This window comes from Myotis davidii, unplaced genomic scaffold, assembly GCF_000327345.1.
Source record: "Myotis davidii unplaced genomic scaffold, ASM32734v1 scaffold185, whole genome shotgun sequence".
Classification (NCBI taxonomy): Eukaryota; Metazoa; Chordata; class Mammalia; order Chiroptera; family Vespertilionidae; genus Myotis; species Myotis davidii.
In genome coordinates, this window is record NW_006297811.1 from 4,408,551 (window position 1) to 4,427,563 (window position 19,013).

The window sequence follows — 19,013 nt, forward strand, 5'->3', positions numbered from 1 at the left end:
CTCTAAAAAGGTCTCTTTTAATTGCATGAGGAACCTCTGACATTTTTTCTAATTTTGCAACTGTGCTCACTCCTACTGAGCAGTCCTTCTAAATTTAAAGAGATATTGCTGGTCTCTGATATTGCTGCCTCATTAGAACACCTACTGCCAAGGACATCTTGACAGTTCCATCCAAGGAACTAAATACTCCCAAGCCCCCTGATTCTGTCTGTGCGCTGACGCTCCCTGAGGGAAGGCCCTGCTCAGAGAGACACACATGAGCCTCCTCAGTAACTATTGAAAATGTCTTATTTCCCATGGTTAGAGCTGCAGCTAAACCTCCTTTGATTAAATTAGCTTTAATTTCATTCAGTAAAACACTGTAAGGGGCCACTGGTGATTTTGAATAGCAAGCCGCACCCTCATTAAAATTGTTATTTTCTTTTGATAGACAGTTAATAAATAGGTCTAGATGTGAACAAATGAGCTATCATGCTGCACATGAAGGTTTCCAAGAGTGATGTGGAATCCAAAACAATTTCTGTTTGAAAGAAAACAAGTGAAGATGGTGAAAAACTTTTTAAAAGCAAGTAAAAACAACAAAAAAGTCTCTCGTGGTGTTTATACTACACTATATACATTAGACAAGCAGTATCGTGTCAACAATGAAACTATTGATAAGATCATCTTTTCAATCCACTGGCTGGAATTGAAGAGTCCCCAATCATCCTGGTCTCCCTTTGGAGTCAGGTGTTGTCTGACTTGGAGAGAAATAAGGCCCTCCCACCGGAAGCTTCTCCGTCCTTGGCCCTCCTTTTTCAACAGGCAAACAGAAACGTATAAAATACCGAACAACGCATTTAATGAGTATGGCTGCTGGTACATTCTTAACCAATCTGGTAGCTGGATTTTTGTTTTTTTAAAATTATAGTATGTTTTTATTGATTTTAAAGAGAGAGGAAAGGAGAGGGAGAGAAACGTGGTAAGAGTGAGACATTGATGGCTGCCTCCTGCGTGCCCCTTACTGGGGATCCAGCTGCAATGCAGACATGTGCCCTGACTAGAACCAAATCAACTACCTCTTGGTGCCACTGAGCCCCACCGACTGGGCTAGATTTTTATTTTTTAAACTCTGTGGTGTAATCAAGCTGTGGTGAAGGATGCTAAGTTTAACCAGGACAGCCAAATAGTTATGCCCTGGTGGTCATGTAAGCCAGAGTTGAGCTGAGGAGAGAGCAAGGAATGTTACCAGCTTCTATAGCTAAAGAGGCCATATGGTCAAGTTGCAATCCTTTGCAATTTTTTTCTATTTTTGGATCATAGTCCTGGGGCATGATGACTACCTCTGGGTTTTGCAGTTCATTTTAAGAAAAAAAAAAATTAAATATCCATCCTTTTGAACAATTTTGAAAAAGCAAGCCATCAGGAGTGGAGCTCACGCTGTGCCGGTAGCCCCAGGACTTATTCTGTAGCAATTTGGTGATTGACCGTGGACCTCTTTCACCTTTGACCTACAGTTCTCCTTCCTTGTTAGATAGTTGGAAATGTGGGCACTTTAGGTAATGCTAAGGCTCTCTGCTCTTAGTTCTAATTCATTTAATTTAAAGTAATTTTATCTATTTGACAATGAGAATTCTCTACTAAAAAAATAAGTGCATATAATTATACTTGCTAATCTTTATGTTGAGTTTCCTGCATTAGGATTTTTTCATAAAGTAAGTAATCATATTGTGAGCAATTTGAGGTGTTTTGATGTATATATGGCAAAATCTGTTTTATAATTTATTGACAAGAAGCCTCTCTATTGTTCATTACTTTATTTTTAAAACCCCAGACTATTTGCCCAGACCAGTTAAAATGTCCTCTGAAATTCACTCTACTGTGTTTTTTCATTATTATTTTAGCTATTTATTGAGACAAATTGACAAATTTATAACTTACAAATTCAATGGTCTTATATTTAAAGTATACAACATGATAATTTGATGTACATATACTTTGTGACATGATTGCCACAATCAGGTTAATAAAACATCCATCATCTTATGTAGATAACTTTTTATTTTGGTGAGAATGCTTAAGACCTACTCTCTTAGTAAATTTCAATTATACAATACAACATTATCAACTATAATCACTATGTGATGCATTAGATTCTCAGAAATTATTCTTCTTGTATATGAAAGTTTATACACTTTTATCAACCTCTCTCCATTTCCCCCACAATCCAGCCCCTGAAACCACCATTTTACTCTGTGCTTTGATAAACTCATTTTTTGGCCCAGACTTCACATATCAATGATATCATGCAGTATTTGTCTTTGTCTATCTGGCTTATTTCACTTAACATAATGCCCTTAAGTTTCATTCATGGTGTCACAAATGGCAGGACCTTTTTCTTCTCCTTCTTCTTCTTCTTCTTCTTCTTCTTCTTCTTCTTCTTCTTCTTCTTCTTCTTCTTCAGGCTGAATAAAATTCTGTATGAAAATATAACCTTTTCTTTATCTATTGACACTTATGTTGTTTCCATATCTTGGTATCACGAATAGTGCCATAATGAATGTGGGAGTGCAGATATCTCTTCAATGTCCTGTTTTCTTTCCTTTGGATGTATACCCAGGAGTGGGGTTGCTGGATCATGTTAGTTCCACTTTTAATTGGGAAACTTCCATACTATTTTTTCATAATGGCTATACCAATTTACAGTCCCACCAGCAGTATACCAAGGTTTCCCTTTTCTCCACATCCTCATGAACATTTTTTATCTCTTGTGGGTTTGTTTTTTGTTTGTTTGTTTTCACTTTCCAATCATTTTATTGTTCGACTGACAGGCATTTACAACGTTCCATTCATAGACCTAAAAACATAAATAGACCTTCTTTCAGCTTATAAAAGAAATATATAAGAACTTTGGCCATGGACACGTCATGACCTATGTACACGTGACGTGGCGTCTCTTGTGTTTTTGATCATTGACATCCTAACAGATGTGACTTGATATCTCAATGTGCTTTTGATTTGCATTTCCCTGATGATTAATGATGTTGAATACTTTTTCATATACCTGTTGGCCATTTGTATGTCTTCTTTGGGGAAAAAATGTTCATTCATGTCTTTTGCCTATTTTTAAAGGGGCTGTGTGTTTCTTTGCTTTTGAGTTGTATGAGCTCTTTATATATTTTGAATATTAACTCTTTATTCGGTATGTGGTTTGAAAATATTTTTCTCCCATTCCATAGGTTGCCTTTGCATGTTGTTGATGGTTTCCTTTGCTGTGCAGAGGACAGAGTCAAATATAGTGGCTTATTGTGGGTCTCTGTAAACAATATTTGGAGCTAACCATTGGTGGTAGGTTCAATTGTCAAGAGAAAGGTTGGACTGCTTTAGAGGGACAGTTACTATTTATCTGAACACCATTGGGGCTGGGATGAAGAGTCAGAGCACTTGAGAGAGGTGAGATTTGGGACAGAGACCATCTTGGGAGTGATGAGTGAAGGAATGATTAGATCCATGAAAAGTGAGTAAAGCAGTAACAATCAAAAAGTATTGATGAACCTTTGGACTTCACCATCATTCCAGCCAGTGGGGACTCATTTTGGACTACTCACCTGAGGTGTATCATGAATTGATGATGAGGGAGGAAGAAAGCCCCAGCAGTGAGGGAGCAGGGAGAAGGGAAAAGCACAGGAAACAGAAAGCCCATCCAGCAGAACTGAAGGACAGGAGTTTCAAGCAGGCTTAAAGGTTTTTCTTAGATAAGAAATGTATAATAATGAGGATATCTGAAGACGACTTTAATTTTTTATGATGTACTACTTTGAATTATCCATTAGTGTCTATTAAATAATAAAAGGCTGATTGCAAAATTCAAGAAAGGGAATTTAAAAATATAGCAGTATCGGTCTAGCCTCTTATATTGTAGAATATTAATAGACAATTTGGTTGTGCTTTAAAATGTGTTACCGAGTACTTACTACAAGTGGTTTTTTAAAATCAAATTACTTATATTTAAACTCATCCTACACTCTAACTTTGGCCTCCAGTGAATCTTGCAAAACATCAGACTGAGGACCTCATACTGTCTTAAAAGAGAGGAAGCATGAGAGGCTCCAAGGGCTGGACCTTGAGCGCTGGTGAGGACAGGCAATCTGAGCAAAGATAGAGTGTTACGTCTGTGAGTTCCTGCTCACAGCTGTGCTTGTTGACAAGGATTAAGGTGACTTGGAAATGACCTTGGGTCAGTCACACATTAAAAGTTCCACTGAGACACCCTATTAAAAAGGAAGAGGAGTTTATTTTTAACACCCAGATTGGCAGATTTTGTAGTTCTTTTGATTGAAGGCTTTAGCAGTTAATGATAACTGCATCTTTCAATGACCCATGACAAATGAAATGTAACAGTTTCCCCCCTGAAAAAGTGAGTCAAGGCCAAACTTATGAGCCTTTTCTACATCTAGGTATCTGGGATACAGGAATTGACTTTTAAAAATAATAATAACTCTAGCACTTATTATGGTAGCCCCAACTCTTACATCTGAATCCTAGGTAATGGCAAATCAAAATCTTTTCCAACTTAAATTGAGCCTTCTCCCCTTATGCCCTAGGCCCTAAAATTAATAAAAAATTAATACCAAGGAGTTAATTTCTTTAACTAAATTTTATAAAGCAATATTATAGTAGAATCCTAAAACAAAAACATCTCTTTTTCTAGTTGGCATGTTGTCTTCCTGAGGTAGAAGTTAAGACACTGGGAGCAATGACATATTTAAAAAAATACTCTACACAAATCATTGACTATGAGGTAAAAGATACAGATATTGTCTTGTCCAACCTTTTTGTTTTCATATGATAAAACTAAGGTTTAGACACAGAGTCAGAACACTAGCCTTTTTTCGGGGTTCTAAGCAAACATTTCTTGCCTTATATTATAACCCCCGTAGAATTATTGCTCAATGGTAGCACTTTCATTATTATATGGCTAAATGGGTCATGAGAAGAATCCCTTCTTACTTGGTTCCTTTGCATAAAACTGATAGATGAAGCTCAGGAAATAAAAGTGATTCCTAAAATATAGAAAAGTAACTCTAGAACCAAAAGCCTTGGGTAGATATGAGGGGTAAACTATTATAAAGGGTAGAGGAGAAAAAAAGAGCGTGTGAAAGAGGCAGAGAAAGTGTCATTAGGGTTCGGAAAGAGAACCAGCTGGGCTGGAAGCCATGGGACTTCAGTGGGGTGGGGAGTGGAGTGGTCAAGAAGAACTGAGGAAAACAAGTATAAAGAAGACCGAAGAAAAAAGGAGGGAAGAAGAAAGGAAAAGATCCAACAGTAACTGAAGGAGTGGTGCTAAGAAAATATTTATAAATACAAAGGACTTGATTGTTCATCTATGTATGAAAAACAGATTCCAAATGTAAAATTACAAAAAAAGAAAAGAGATTTTTGGTGAAACAAGGTCCTCAAGGAGGCAGGAGGAAATGAAATTGACACCCTGGAGGAGAGATGGATGCTTGTCTGGGACAGACAGGAAGGAGAGGCAGGATGAAGAACCTCTTGCCAAAGAGCCTGGTTCTCAGTAAATGACTAGGTAAGGACCTCTGCTGAGAGGGACGAGGGCATAAAGGGAATGGCAAACGTTTGAAGCAAGCATCTCCAGGTTTTTGAGTCTCGAGGTGAGAGTCCCACATTTTTTGGCTTAAAGGAGAGAAGGGAGGAACTGAGGAGTTCCGATGTCCAAATGGATAAAGCCAAGGAAATGAGAAGCAGTCTGCATTCTCAGCATGTACACACCAATTTAGTGCAATCAGGGTGTCAAGAGTGTGACTGACAAAATTCGATGGTCTCAGGACCCCTAAGAAGACCACACCCCTTTGTTATACTTGTGCACATCCCCAACAGGGCAGTGAAGGAAGTGAAGGCGAGTAGGTGGAGAGATGGGAGAAGGCTCCAGTCCTGACCTATGCCTCCCCTACCTTGGTGCCTTCATGTCTCTGCAAACAGGGCTTCCCTCTCAGAGCATGTCTGCGAAGGTGGATGGTTGGTTTTTGAAAATCAGAGTGGATGTGACCTAGAAACTGCTAAACCAATATACATCTTTTAGGTTTAGATTTTTTAAAAATGCAAGTCCATCATAGAACCAACCACCGAGTCTTTGGAAATGTAGACCAGCTTGGTCAAACGTTAATTAAATCCTCAGAGCATTGTCTGAAAGGAGAAAGAACACGGACTGCTTTTCAGAAATCCTAAATGTTGAGGGAGTTTGTGCCACCCAATAGGATGAATCAAGGTCATTACTGAGAAGTCAAACTTGAAGCTGCCAGTCTCCTCTCAGGGGAGAGCAATTGAGGGGGATGAAGAAAGCACTGCAGCTGCTCTCAGCCAATCCTGAACATTTAGGGTTGGATAGGACCCGAGGCCTCATCGGGTACAATTTGCCCCCGTGACAGCCAAGATGCCTGTGGGCATAGAGGCCAGTGTGAGACGCACAGCCTGTAACACGTCTGCAGGCATTGGGAGGCAATGGGAGTGCTGGGACATTAGCTCAGCTGTGATGGAACAGTATATATCGTATTTACTAAAGCTCCTCTCCCACTGGGCTGCAGAATTGTCACAGATACAAATCAGTGTTTCAGGCTGGATGCTGAGACGGACTGGACGTGCAAATAGCAGCACGGCCCTCCCGCTTCCTCTCCTAGCATTCAAACAGTTGAGATTTGTCTCTAAATATAAATTCTCCTTTTCCCAGTTTCCAGGGACCTTTAATCAAGGGACTGCAGGAATTTTAACCAAGGAAAGAATATACATTGGATGTAAGATCAGACAACAGTTTACTTTTGTTTTATTTCAGTGAATATAAAACAATCAAATGGCAGTTTGTCATAGATTCACAGAAATCCTTAAGTAGAAAATAAAATCCACACCCAGGGAACCAGTAGCACATTTGTGTATGTATGTGTGTGCATGCCCATGTATGAAAGACATACAGTATCCTACCAGGACATATATTTCGTGTCAATCGTCCGTGATTGCATTTGTCTGGACACATTTATTTGTTCAATTAAACTTTTTATTTTGAGGTAATTATATATTCGCATTTACTAAGAAATAGTAAAGAGAGTTCCCTTTGTTCTTTATCCAGTTTACCCCAGTGAAAACATCTAGGAAAGCTCAGTACAATACCACAACCAGGAGATTGACATTGAAAGTCAAGACATTTCCATCAACACAATGATCCCGCAGGCTGCCCTTCTGTAGCCACATCCACTTCTCCCCTGCCCTTATTCCCTCCTCAACCTCAGGCAGCCACTGATCTCGTCTCCATTTCAACCATTTTGTCGTTTCTAGAATGTGATATAAATGGAATGACACAGAATGTAATGTTTTGGGGTGGGCTTTGTCCACTCAGCATCATTCTCTGAAAATTCACCCAGGTTTTTGTTGCATGTGTAAACACTGATTGTTGAGTTGTGTTCCATGGTATGGACAAACCAAAGTTGCATTAACCATTCACCTGCTGAAGGGGGACTGCAGACTCCCTGCAGGAACTCAGGCATCCCATGTTTTCAGGTTTAGAGGGAGATTTTCAATGGAGCAGCTTCAGAAACATCTTCCTAAGCAGAATGTAGTAGCAACAACAACAGGGCAGGTTTTCTGGGGGGTAGCTCACCTCTGCCAGACCTGGAAACAATGTAGAAGAAGCCCATCAGAGGGCTCAGGCTGGAAGACCGTCCTGAGGACTGAAAAGAAATATTTTTCAGTGTCTCTAATCATCCAAAATGGTGTTTCCATGTAGATATTATCTCCTGCCTGCAATGATTTAAAAAAAAAATAGCATAACAGCTAGTCAACTTAGGCATTTCCCTCTAAAGAGAGCAATGTAGAAAGAGGTCCGATGTGTGACATTGAGAAGCATGACTTTGCATAAGCCAGTGGTGATGCTTACAGGGCACTGTGGCCTCTGCTGTGACAGCCTCGCCATGATAACGTCTTCCCACCAGGGCTCGGTGAAGGGTAGGACTTAGAAGAGCATCTAGAGAAAATGGGCAGCTCAGAAGAGAAGGGCCAAGAAGTAATTGGCGTTGTTTTATGATATCTCCTAACGTTGAAAAACAGGAGGGAGAAAGAATTTGTTCGCTATAAGGAGTCAATCTTTATTCTAACAATAAATAAGTAATTGCTGTCAGAATAAAATCTAGCACTTGTCTCTGCTATAAAGTACAAACTTACTGAAGGTGGAATAAAATTGTTATATTTTCCTTTTCATTTCATTTTATGTACAGACCTCTGAATTTTTTGTAGCTAGCAAGATTATTAGACCCAAAATACCTGTAAATGACAGTGTGCTCTTTATATTAGAAAAGTATTTTGTTCTGGGTTTTTGTTTTGTTGTTCATTGTCCAAGAAGTATATCTAGAATTGTGCATTAAGAAGTAATCAGCACCAAGCAAACAAATTCAAATATTTGTCTGGAAACATTTGTCTGGAAACATCAGGGCAAATGTGGGGAGTAGAGACCTTAATGGAAAAACACTAAGCAAATTAATTATGCCTGATATGCCTAAAGTCAGTTGGGAGGGAGCATGTTGCTTGCTTTTAGCATCATTCACAGATGGTAAGTGCTCACAGGCCTAATCGTGTTACTTTATAGAAAGCCAGTCCTGGACAGCCTCTGACTCTGCTCATAGCTCTGTCTAGACAGGCAGGTAAGGGGTCAGGGCCAGAGTTCGCTTTACCCAGACTTGTGTGTCCAGCTGTTTTGCTTCACTGCCCTGGCTTCTCCACCCCTCTTCTCAAGAAGTATACCCCCATGCTGCTCTTTAAGGATGTACAGCACTGATGTCCCCGCAGCGAACCTGACAAAAGCTCCCAATCATTTTCTGCTTTCTTTTCTCTCCCTTTCCCCTCCCTCCCTCCCTTCCTTCCTTCCTTCCTTATGGGAGACATATGTCACTGGGAAAAGTATTGAATCCCTTTCCCTGTTTTTCTTTATCCTGTATATGAGTGTCTTAGATAATTATAAGTTGGTTGACTCTATTAAAATGCAAGGCCAGTTAATCTGTTTCATTTTTTAAGTAAGATAATGACCCAAAACAGGTAAAAATATTCATATCTCCAAAAGGAATCTTTGGGATTAAGGCAAATGGTGAGATGTCTAGTCCATAAGGAAGCATGTGGAGAAGAAATGTCTGATAGGTAGATCCAAAGTGCTCCTTAGACTATCAGTCATTCGACAGCAAGTGATAGCTGCAGCTTTATCCGTCACGGGGCCAGCTTTCTCTCATCCATTCTAAGTCACTACAGGACAGCTCACTCGCAGATGATGGGCAATGGCATTTACTGGGATTTGCACTGCATTTGTCTTCAAAGGAAAATACCTTAAGAACCTAAGGCCTTTTCTGCCTAATAGAGTCCTGTATAAATGATGAAGTATGTGATTTTCTATGCTTTGGATTCTGATTAAACTCCCATTCTTCAGAAAGGATTAAAAAGCAAACTCAAAATGTACTAGAAGTTGAAATTTAGCCCCTATATCTCAAGGCACCTGGTCAAAAAGTGGGTGATGTTGATAGAGACCTTTAGTGGGCCAGGGCCAGGCGTTTTCTCCCCAGACAGATAATAATTGGTGCATCAGCCTGGGTGTTTGAACTACAATCAAGTGGCCTCTTCCTTTGGAGTATTATCAAATATACATTTCCCCCCTGTATCTATTTGGGTAGATACAGATAAACAGTTTAAAGAGGATAAATGTATTTTCATTGGATATAGGTTTAACATCAGAGTTTAATTAACTTGCTCAAGCCCACACAGGAAGTATTGGAATCCAATTTTCTTTGACTTTAATAGTAATAATTACTAACCTACCAGTCAATAGTAGGACAAAAAATGTTTCTTCCTTTCATTAATAAACAGATTGAGTATTTTCTATCAGTCATCTCTTTTTGTTATTTTGAGTCATCTACAGAGTGAAATGTCCAAAGATGTCTTACATAAATATGTTTAAGTTTCATATATTTATTGGATATTATGACAATCATTAAAGAACAAATAATTTAAAGAAACTGTAAGAAATGAAATATAAAATTACCAGCTCAATAGTCTAGTCTTATATGAAACAAATTAATGACCTATCTGATATAACTGTGGTGACATTAGAGAGACTAAATTTGTGTACGCCAAATACAAATATTTTATCTCTGATATTAAGCATTGGTTTTGCTTAAAAAAGTTCTCCTTTACTTCATGAGCAAAAGGACAATGGTAACCCACCTTTAGAGAAGATTATTTCCTACAATGATCCATTAACCTTGGCAAAAAAAGATAAATCATTCTGGGTACAGATTTATTAACATTAGAAAATAGACTCAGATTCAAACAGTTCAGGCGTATCAGTATTGGCTAGGTAATACCCAGTAATAATAACTTCAAAGCATAAAATTTTTGTGCTTTAAAACAATAAAGATTTTAAAGAACAAACTGAACTAACAAGCAGAATAGAGACAGACTCATACATAGAGAGCCTGAAGACAGCATTGGGGGTCGGGGAGGAGTGTTATTAGGGGAGGGTGGAGGGATTGAGCAAAAAAAGAGAAAAAGCTCATGGACACTGACAACAGTGTGGTGATAGGTGGTGTGGAGGTGGAAGAGGGTATAGGGGAGATAAATGGTGATTGGGAAAAATAAAATAAAATAAATAAAAATAAAAAATATTACATTCATGACTATTGACTAGAGAAGATTTATAACCTTAGTAGAAATAAGTCTATTGATGTTTTTTTATTTCATATGATACTGTTAGAAATGTACCAGGCTTATCCATTCTTTTAAATTTATCTTTATTGTTGAAAATATTATAGATGTCCCCATTCTTTCAGATCAATAAGGAATCTCTATTCATCCTAGTCATTCAAAAACTCATGATGGATCTTATCATTTCAAAGGTTGCTTGCCCTATGCCAAATACAAAAAAGAGAATACTGTAGGGTCTCTCATCAAAATTAAAAGTTCTGGTGATACATGTCATTTCCAGTCACAATTAATTGGTCACAAGAGGACCAGAGTAAGCATTGTTATTACCTGGCCATGTCATGATGGGATGGGGGAACAGTGCCATTACTGACTGACGAGTTCTTTTTGTTTTCCATTTGTCCCTTTCTGCTGCTTCTTTCTAGGATTGCCCTGATTTTCTTGTGACTTCTTGTGGGTTAAATCAAGAGGAGCCTTGTCTTAAGTTTATTTTATACAATATTAATTTTCTACATCTACAATCCTGTAATCAATAGGACATATTTAGAACTATCTAGTTGCCTTCTGAAAATTTCCTATGATTGTGGTAGTGAAATAAACTCTGATACAGTTTAATCCCCTTAAAAAAGGCTTGTACTTTCTATCCATGTACTCATCTATAAAAAAGAAAACAGACATTCTCCCCATGGAAGACTTGCAGGCAAACACATTAAAGAAATGCTGCATCAGATAACCCTCTTTCAGAGACCCGCAATGTACACGGACACAGTAGCGAAGGTTCTCTGAAGTCCTGAAAATCTGTGTAAGACCCTTCAGCTGAGAATTTCACAAAAATGTTTCACCACGAACCTTTATTTTTTTCAGGAGACCCTGTAAATCACACATTTAAGAAAAGCTTATCGACACTACATTGTAAGAGAGAAAAAAAATGGTTTTTTTTATTATTAGTCAGACTCTATTAATTTAGAATTTGAAAATATTCAACAGAGACCAGGCTAAAAGGTTATTACTTTTTCAACAGAGAATAAATTTGCTAAGCCTTAAACCAATTTCAAGTGATTATTCTTAACTTAGCTAAAAAACAACAGCTTTTCAAAAACATTAGTGGAATCCATTGCTATCTAAATGGAGAATGCCAACTTCAAGGGAGTCTTATCTTACTAAAGGGGATTAACTTAGAAATCTTAGGAGGTGAATCAGTTATTTGAAAAATTTAAAAACACTGGCAAACAAATATTGATTAAATGCCTATTATGTATTGGTTACAAAATATTTTAATAAATACTTTATATTGAAGATAATTTTTCATTCAGAATAACTTTTCCATGGAAAGAAAGAGAAAAATTATTGGAAAGTCTGTGATTCCTCAGTTATTATTGTTTTTGTTTTTTATTTTTAACATTCAGATAATGAGCTCTATCAGAAGCTGAATATAGATGAAAGGCTGCATAAAGTTGCTTTATGAGAAGGGTTGTCTACTAACATACCATAGTTCTTTTAAAAAGCTAAAACTTGATATTGGTGCTATCAAATTTAATTTTTTAAACACAGCAAGACTGTGATTTTTAAAAATAAAACACATTTAGCAAGAATGTGGCAAGAGCAATTTTAAAGTTCAATTGGAAGAGTTAATGAGGAAGCAAATTTTTACATATAAATATTCAGATGAGAAGATAGAATATTCCTATGTAACAATAACTTTGCAATAAGGGAAGGAAATTTTGGATATTATAAATATCTTCAAAGAGTAATTTGTGTTAATTGTGATCTGAGTTAAAAAAAGTGAAGTAGTTTCTATCATATCTAAGCACTGAAATGAAACACTAAATAAAATATTTCAGAGGGTATTTATAGTCATTAAAGCCCTGGAATATTTTGGTACTTTTGTCCCTACAGGTATTGAAAATTCAGAAGGTCATGTGATTTAAGATAATTTCAGTATGGCCTTGCTTATTTCTTTAAGATAGAGAACTACATATAACTTTGGAAGTTTCTTAATATAATTTGTACTAATAGCCCTGCACACAAATCTGTGTACCAGTAGGTCACTAACACACTCCTGTAGCTCTCTGCCTGCTGCCCTGCCTTCCTGTAGCTCCCCATACCCTCCCCACCCTCCACAGCTTGCTGCCCTGCCCTGTCCTGTAGCTCTCTGCTGTCTGCTTGTACCTCACTGGCCCACCCTCCTGCTGATCCGTGATCTGGTTGTGATGTGCTTGGTCATTACGCCTCAGGGCATAATGGCTAATTAGCATATTTCTCTCTTATTACATAGGATAGCTGTGTGGGGGTTGAAAAATTATTGGCCTCAAAATCAGGAGAATTGGCTAAACTCTGTTATCTGAGAGACTCAATTTCTCTACATCTCAACTTCTACATCTGTAAAATTATATATACTATCTAATAAAAGGGGAATATGCAAGTTAACCACCACTGGCCAAAGTTGTAACAATTTGGGCATCATATTGGGGATAATAAAATACAATGAATTGAGACCCTGGCCAAGTAGCTCAATTAGTGTTGTCCCCATATGCCAAGGTTGTGGGTTCAATCCCCAGTCAGGGCACATACAAGAATCAACCAATGAATGCATAAATAAGTGGAACAGCAAATTGATCTGTTTCTCTCCCTCAAATAAATAATAAAAAAATTAAATACAATGAATCTATTTAAAAATACATGAGTCCATATGATGTTCAAAAGTGAAAAAAACTACAAATTACTTGACTTATTTTTTTCCAAAATATGTAACTTATACCTATTTAACTGTCAACAGTAGAGATACAAATGAGCTAAATGTCACCACAAATAAAGCAATCACACAAATCCCAAAGTAAAGGCATTTTACAAGATAAATGGCATAAACCGTCAATAGCTAGAATGGTGGCACAAATCTGTTTTCCTCTGTTATGCTGAAGTTTGATTCAAACGAGATTTTCATCACATGAGGCATATCTTATAGGAAGTAAAGACCAGAGTAATTTGTTAATTATTCTATAATCACCTCTTTAGATTTGTTTCTTTCTTCTTTAAATCTCAGCTGATTTGAATTCATATGCTTAGGAATCATTTTGTGAAATGTAATGTTTTTTTCCAAACTCTTTCATCAAGTTCTTTTCACTTCTTACTATTCAAAAACAAATGTAAACTTACATAAAATGACTGTTCCTACTTGACTGCTTTCTTTTTTTAATATATTTTATTGATTTTTTACAGAGAGGAAGGGAGAGGGATAGAGAGTTAGAAACATCAATGAGAGAGAAACTTCGATCAACTGCCTCCTGCACACCCCCTACTGGGGATGTGCTCGCAACCAAGGTAAATGCCCTTGACTGGAATCGAACGTGGGACCCTTGAGTCTGCAGGCCGATGCTCTGTACACTGAGCCAAATCAGTTAGGGCTTGACTGCTTTCTTTACATAGATGTTTTATGAAATGAAAAATTAGCTTGATAACTTAATAGTTATTAATGATAATATAATTATAACAGGTGTTATCATGACAACTGTGTTCTTCAGTGTCTAGATGGGAAGATGATTCACTTAGGCATATAATTGTTCTATCCTAATTGGAATCATTTGTGTCTAAAGATTTAGCAGTTAATGGAAATGCCAGGTTGATGGTATTTAATCCAGAGAACTAGTTTATAGCACACCTTTCACAGGCTTTATATTTACATATTTCCTCTAAAAAAAATCAGATTGTCATCTTTGCATTTCCATAAACATTTTGGCACCTGATGAAAACTGCTGACATTCTCCAGAGAAAATATGTGCACATACACTCAAAACTTTGCATCCCAAATCCTAGGACTCACAGACCATCTGAAACTCACTCATGTGACTGAGGGCAAGGATCCATGGAGCAGAGGAGTATACAAATACAAATGTTAAAGATACACTGATCTTTCATACTCAGAACTGTCAATCAATGCCATAATAATCCCCTTGGAGTGTAAATATGTACACCTCCTTTTTTTTGTTCCTCCTGTTTATGGGTTTAATGGAAATTAATTGAAACTAACAGATATAAAGACCTTATAAGACCATGTACTCCCACCTCTTTTATTTCATAAGGGAGGAAAATGAGATATGTGATATGTAATTTCCCCAAGATGGTACCTTTAAGTTAATGGCAGAACCAGATCTTAAGATTCACAGACCAGAGTTCATGGGCCATGCTTTCTTCCAGGGAAAAGAAAGACCAGATTCTGGGCAGCCCAAATCCTGTGATATGGCCTCTTCAGTGTTAGTGCCCGTGTGTCTGGAATCACAAAATTATAAGGGTTAGAAACACTTCATGTTTACATTTACTATGTCACATGCCGTGTACTTTTTGGAAATGTCCTACCTCAGGGTTGCAAACCTTTATTTTGGAGACTAAAGTTAGTAGCATCAAAACCTAGCTGGCCAATGTAGGAATCAGCACCAAAATGAAATGGTTGGATTCTCTGTCAGTAGTTTGCAACAATTTTTCTTATTCCAGAGATTGCCTCTGTAATTTTTTGTTTCTGTAACTGTGCAGTGCTTCTAAGTTTGATGTAGTCCCACTTATTGATTTTTCCTTTTTGTTGCTTGTGGTTTGGGTGTCATATCCATAAAATAATTGCCAAACCAAATGTCAGGGGCTTTTTTTTTTTTACTATGTTTTCTTCTAGGAGTTTTGTGGTTTTAGATCTTTAATCCATTCTAATTTTGTGAGTGAGTAGTATAAAATAATGCTTCAGTTCTTTTGCATGTGAACATCCAGTTTTCCCAGCACAGCCTATTACTCAGTGGCTGCCAGAAAATACTATCTTTTCCTCGTACAGTATTCTTGACTCTCTTGTCCAATACTAGTTGACAGTGTATGCATGGATTTTTTTCAAGCTCTCAATTCTTTCCCAGTGACCTACATGTCAGTTTTTATGCCAACCATAATCTTCTGATTCCTATTTCCTTGTAATACTAGTATAGTTTAAAATCAGGAAGTGTGTTGCCTCCAGCTTAGAAAAGCAGAGTCACTAGGATGATATAAAAGTGATAACCAGTGACTTTTAACTTTTTGATAATGAACGCTTTTTCTCTATGATTGAGAATTATCTCCACCCTCTCTTTCAACAAGTGAGGTTGGCAGCACTGGCCTTGGATCATGGCTGAGGTGGGCTGGCACTGGGTCCCAGGGCTGTTTCCGTTTTCACAGCCAACATCAAGGTCTGTAGACCTGGCTTTAAAGGCATGAATAGCTGTGTCTTCTGCCAGTTTCCTGGACAAAAACAACTTTGAAAGAAATGAGAGATGTGAGAAAGTCCAGCAGGTTCCGGTACAAATTCCCAAGGAGAAGAAACATCAGAAACTGGAGAGAATGAATCAAGCTGCGTAAAAGACATATGTTATATCATATGAGGATAAGGCAAGACTAGGAAGCCAGTTCAAAAAGAGAAAAGAACTTTAGGAGGAAAAATAGAAATGCAGCCCTTAGGTCATTAGGGGAACAGAATGAAGGAGTCGCTCCTGAGCTCTGAATAATTTAAAAGAAAAAAACTGACCTCAGTGTGGAAAAATAATTCTTCTCATTGAAAAAAGGTAAAAATGCAGTTCCCCATTCTTTGTACTAAAAAATTTGCCTAACTTTTACTTTCTTACAATCATGTTATGATTGATCACTGTTCTTAATTGAATCCTCTTCTATATAAATATTTACATGCAGTGTGCTTCTTAAAGACTCTTTATAATTAAAAAAAAAAAAATCTTTGGGACCTTAACACAAATTGTAAACATAATTGAACTTATTTCTCACCTGCAGTCATCCTCTCTTGCAATTAATATCTTTCAGCCTAGATTCACCCCCAGACACCAGTCAAGAGTCAAACTATTCTGGGATTGAGTGAGTTTTCATGGCTACTCTTTTGATTAAAACTTTTTTTTAATTTTAAGTGTAGGTCTTTAATTGAATTTTTCTTAATTTTAAAGTAATGACAAGTGCATACTTATGAAAATCATTTTTGAGCCCAGTCAGGTTGAGGGTTGACCTATGAATGAAGATTCCCAGTCTGGGCATGTGTCTGGGATGTGGCTCGATCCCCAGTGTGGGGTGTGCAGGAGGCAGCTGATCAATGATTCTCTCTCATCATGATCTCTCTCTCTCTCTCTCTCTCTCTCTCTCTCTCTCTCTCTCCCTTCTCTCACATCAATGAAAATATATTTTTGAAAAAATTCTGCTTACCTTCATGTTTTCTACTGTATGCCAGGAGTGAAGGGACCAGCGTTAGCGGTGGTTCCTGACATTTCCTCTGTTCTTTGTATTGTCAATTGGGATTGAGTGTCTAAAGGCGTCTTTCAACAAATAGAATGTTGGTTGTTCAGTTATGTTCCACCTTTCCCTTGTGGTTCCGTTGCACCTGGTGGGCCCTCCCCCTGGCGTTGGCAAGGCTCATGCCTCGGAGTGGCTGGAAATATACAACCTGTTCCTCAGTGACTGCCAGGAAACAAAGAACTCCCCGTTTCCCATTCTGCTTTTGTTGCCAAATGAATGTGTTGCTCTAATATCTAATAGCCTTCGCCAGCTGCTGGGTTCTGTTCTTTTCAGTGATGATGACTTGGGCTTTCCAGTTCCCGTATTGTCCTGCCATTTTCCCAGTGTGGGGAGGGAGAGACACTGCAAAAGAATCTCAAAAGGATTGCCGTCGTTAAACCTAAGTGATCATATCGTCCGTAGCCCCCCAAACTGCAACGTCTCGGCAAACCAGCCTTCCATCTAAAGTTTCCCTCCCCAATAAATTCTGGATTACTCTCTAACACAGTGGTTCTCAACCTTCCCAATGCTGCGACCCTTTCTTTAATACAGTTCCTCATGTTGTGGTGACCCCCAATTTCATTGTTACAAATTGAACATAATTAAAGCATAGTGATTAATCACAAAACCAATATGTAATTATATACGTGTTTTCCGATGGTCTTGGGGACCCCTGTGAAAGGGGCGTTCGACTCCCAAAGGGGTCGCGACCCACAGGTTGAGAACCGCTGTTCTAACGCCTTTATTTTCTTTGCTTCCTAATTTAGATTTTTGGACAAAGGTATACTTCACTTTACACAAATACGTAGTTCCCCAATAATGATGTGAAAATCAGTTTGTTTTTAATTAAAATGTGTTGAATTCACTAGGGATGATGTGGCACAAAAGAAATCCATTAAAATTATTTGACAAATCAACTCTTTTGTGACCATCCTTATGTAGGTGAAAAACAATGTGTTTGTGTGACATATGTCCTTGACTATTACGTGCGCCTTTGGGGGATGTGCCTTTTCAAAGCTGTTCCATTTTACATTCCCACTAGCAGCGCGTGAGAGTTCCAGTCCCTTCGTATTCTTGCCAACATTTGGTATGATCTGTCTTTTTAGAAGCTTATTCTCTCAAAAAACAAAAAGAGGAAAAGAAAGTCATTCTCTCTCACTACAAACAACTACATACAAAAACAAATAGCCCCTTTTCACGGATGGGATAAGTTCTATAGACAATGTTTTCAATGAATTTTAAAAATAGTGAAATATCCATATCACTCAGAAAAACAGATAAATTCCAGGGAAAATAGCTAAGTTAAGAAAATAGCTAATGGGATTAACTTCTAGAAAGTAGGCTGAAAGGTGAGAAGAAAAGGGACAGAATATTACTGGTATTTATTACATTATTTTAAAAAATCAATGTATTTTATGATAAACATTTCCCCTTCTGCCTTGAATTTTTACAGTTAAAAAAAACCTTACCTGATCATGACAATATTTGTAAGTTACAACAAAGTATATTTTCTGTGCCAACTATTAGGGCTTAATAAAATGGATATCCTTTTGGCACCTAAAAACAGCTCTGTTTTTATGCCACTTTACAACACTGTAACCCTCATTAAAACTGGGCTGATTGTTACAAGTTTTGAATAAGTCTGGAAATGCTGAAAAGCTATTCAATAACCTGGCCTTATTTAAGAGTGAATCAGTTCTATAAATATTTCACTAATTACTACACTGCCATAAGATCACCACCCTCTAAAAATGCTAGGCAGAGAAAACCAAAACAGAAAAAAGCCAATTGCTCCAAGATCCGTTCATTAAAAGCACCCTCTAGAGCAGTGGTTCTCAACCTTCTTAATGCTGCGACCCTTTAATACAGTTCCTCATGTTGTGGTGACCCCCAAGCATAAAATTATTTTCTTTGCTACTTCATAACTGTAATTTTGCCACTGTTATGAATCGTAATGTAAATATCTGATATGCAGGATGTATTTTCATTGTTACAAATTGAACATAATTAAAGCAGAGTGA

General features: G+C 37.6%; 1 long non-coding RNA gene across 1 annotated transcript; it reads left to right on the forward strand.

The window, feature by feature from the left end:
• The first annotated feature begins 2,785 nt into the window (after positions 1 to 2,785).
• On the forward strand, positions 2,786 to 12,746 carry LOC107184624. The gene is made up of 3 exons (XR_001515524.1): positions 2,786 to 2,931; positions 9,570 to 9,571; positions 12,736 to 12,746. It is a non-coding gene; the product is annotated as an uncharacterized LOC107184624 (long non-coding RNA).
• The last annotated feature ends 6,267 nt before the right edge of the window (positions 12,747 to 19,013 follow it).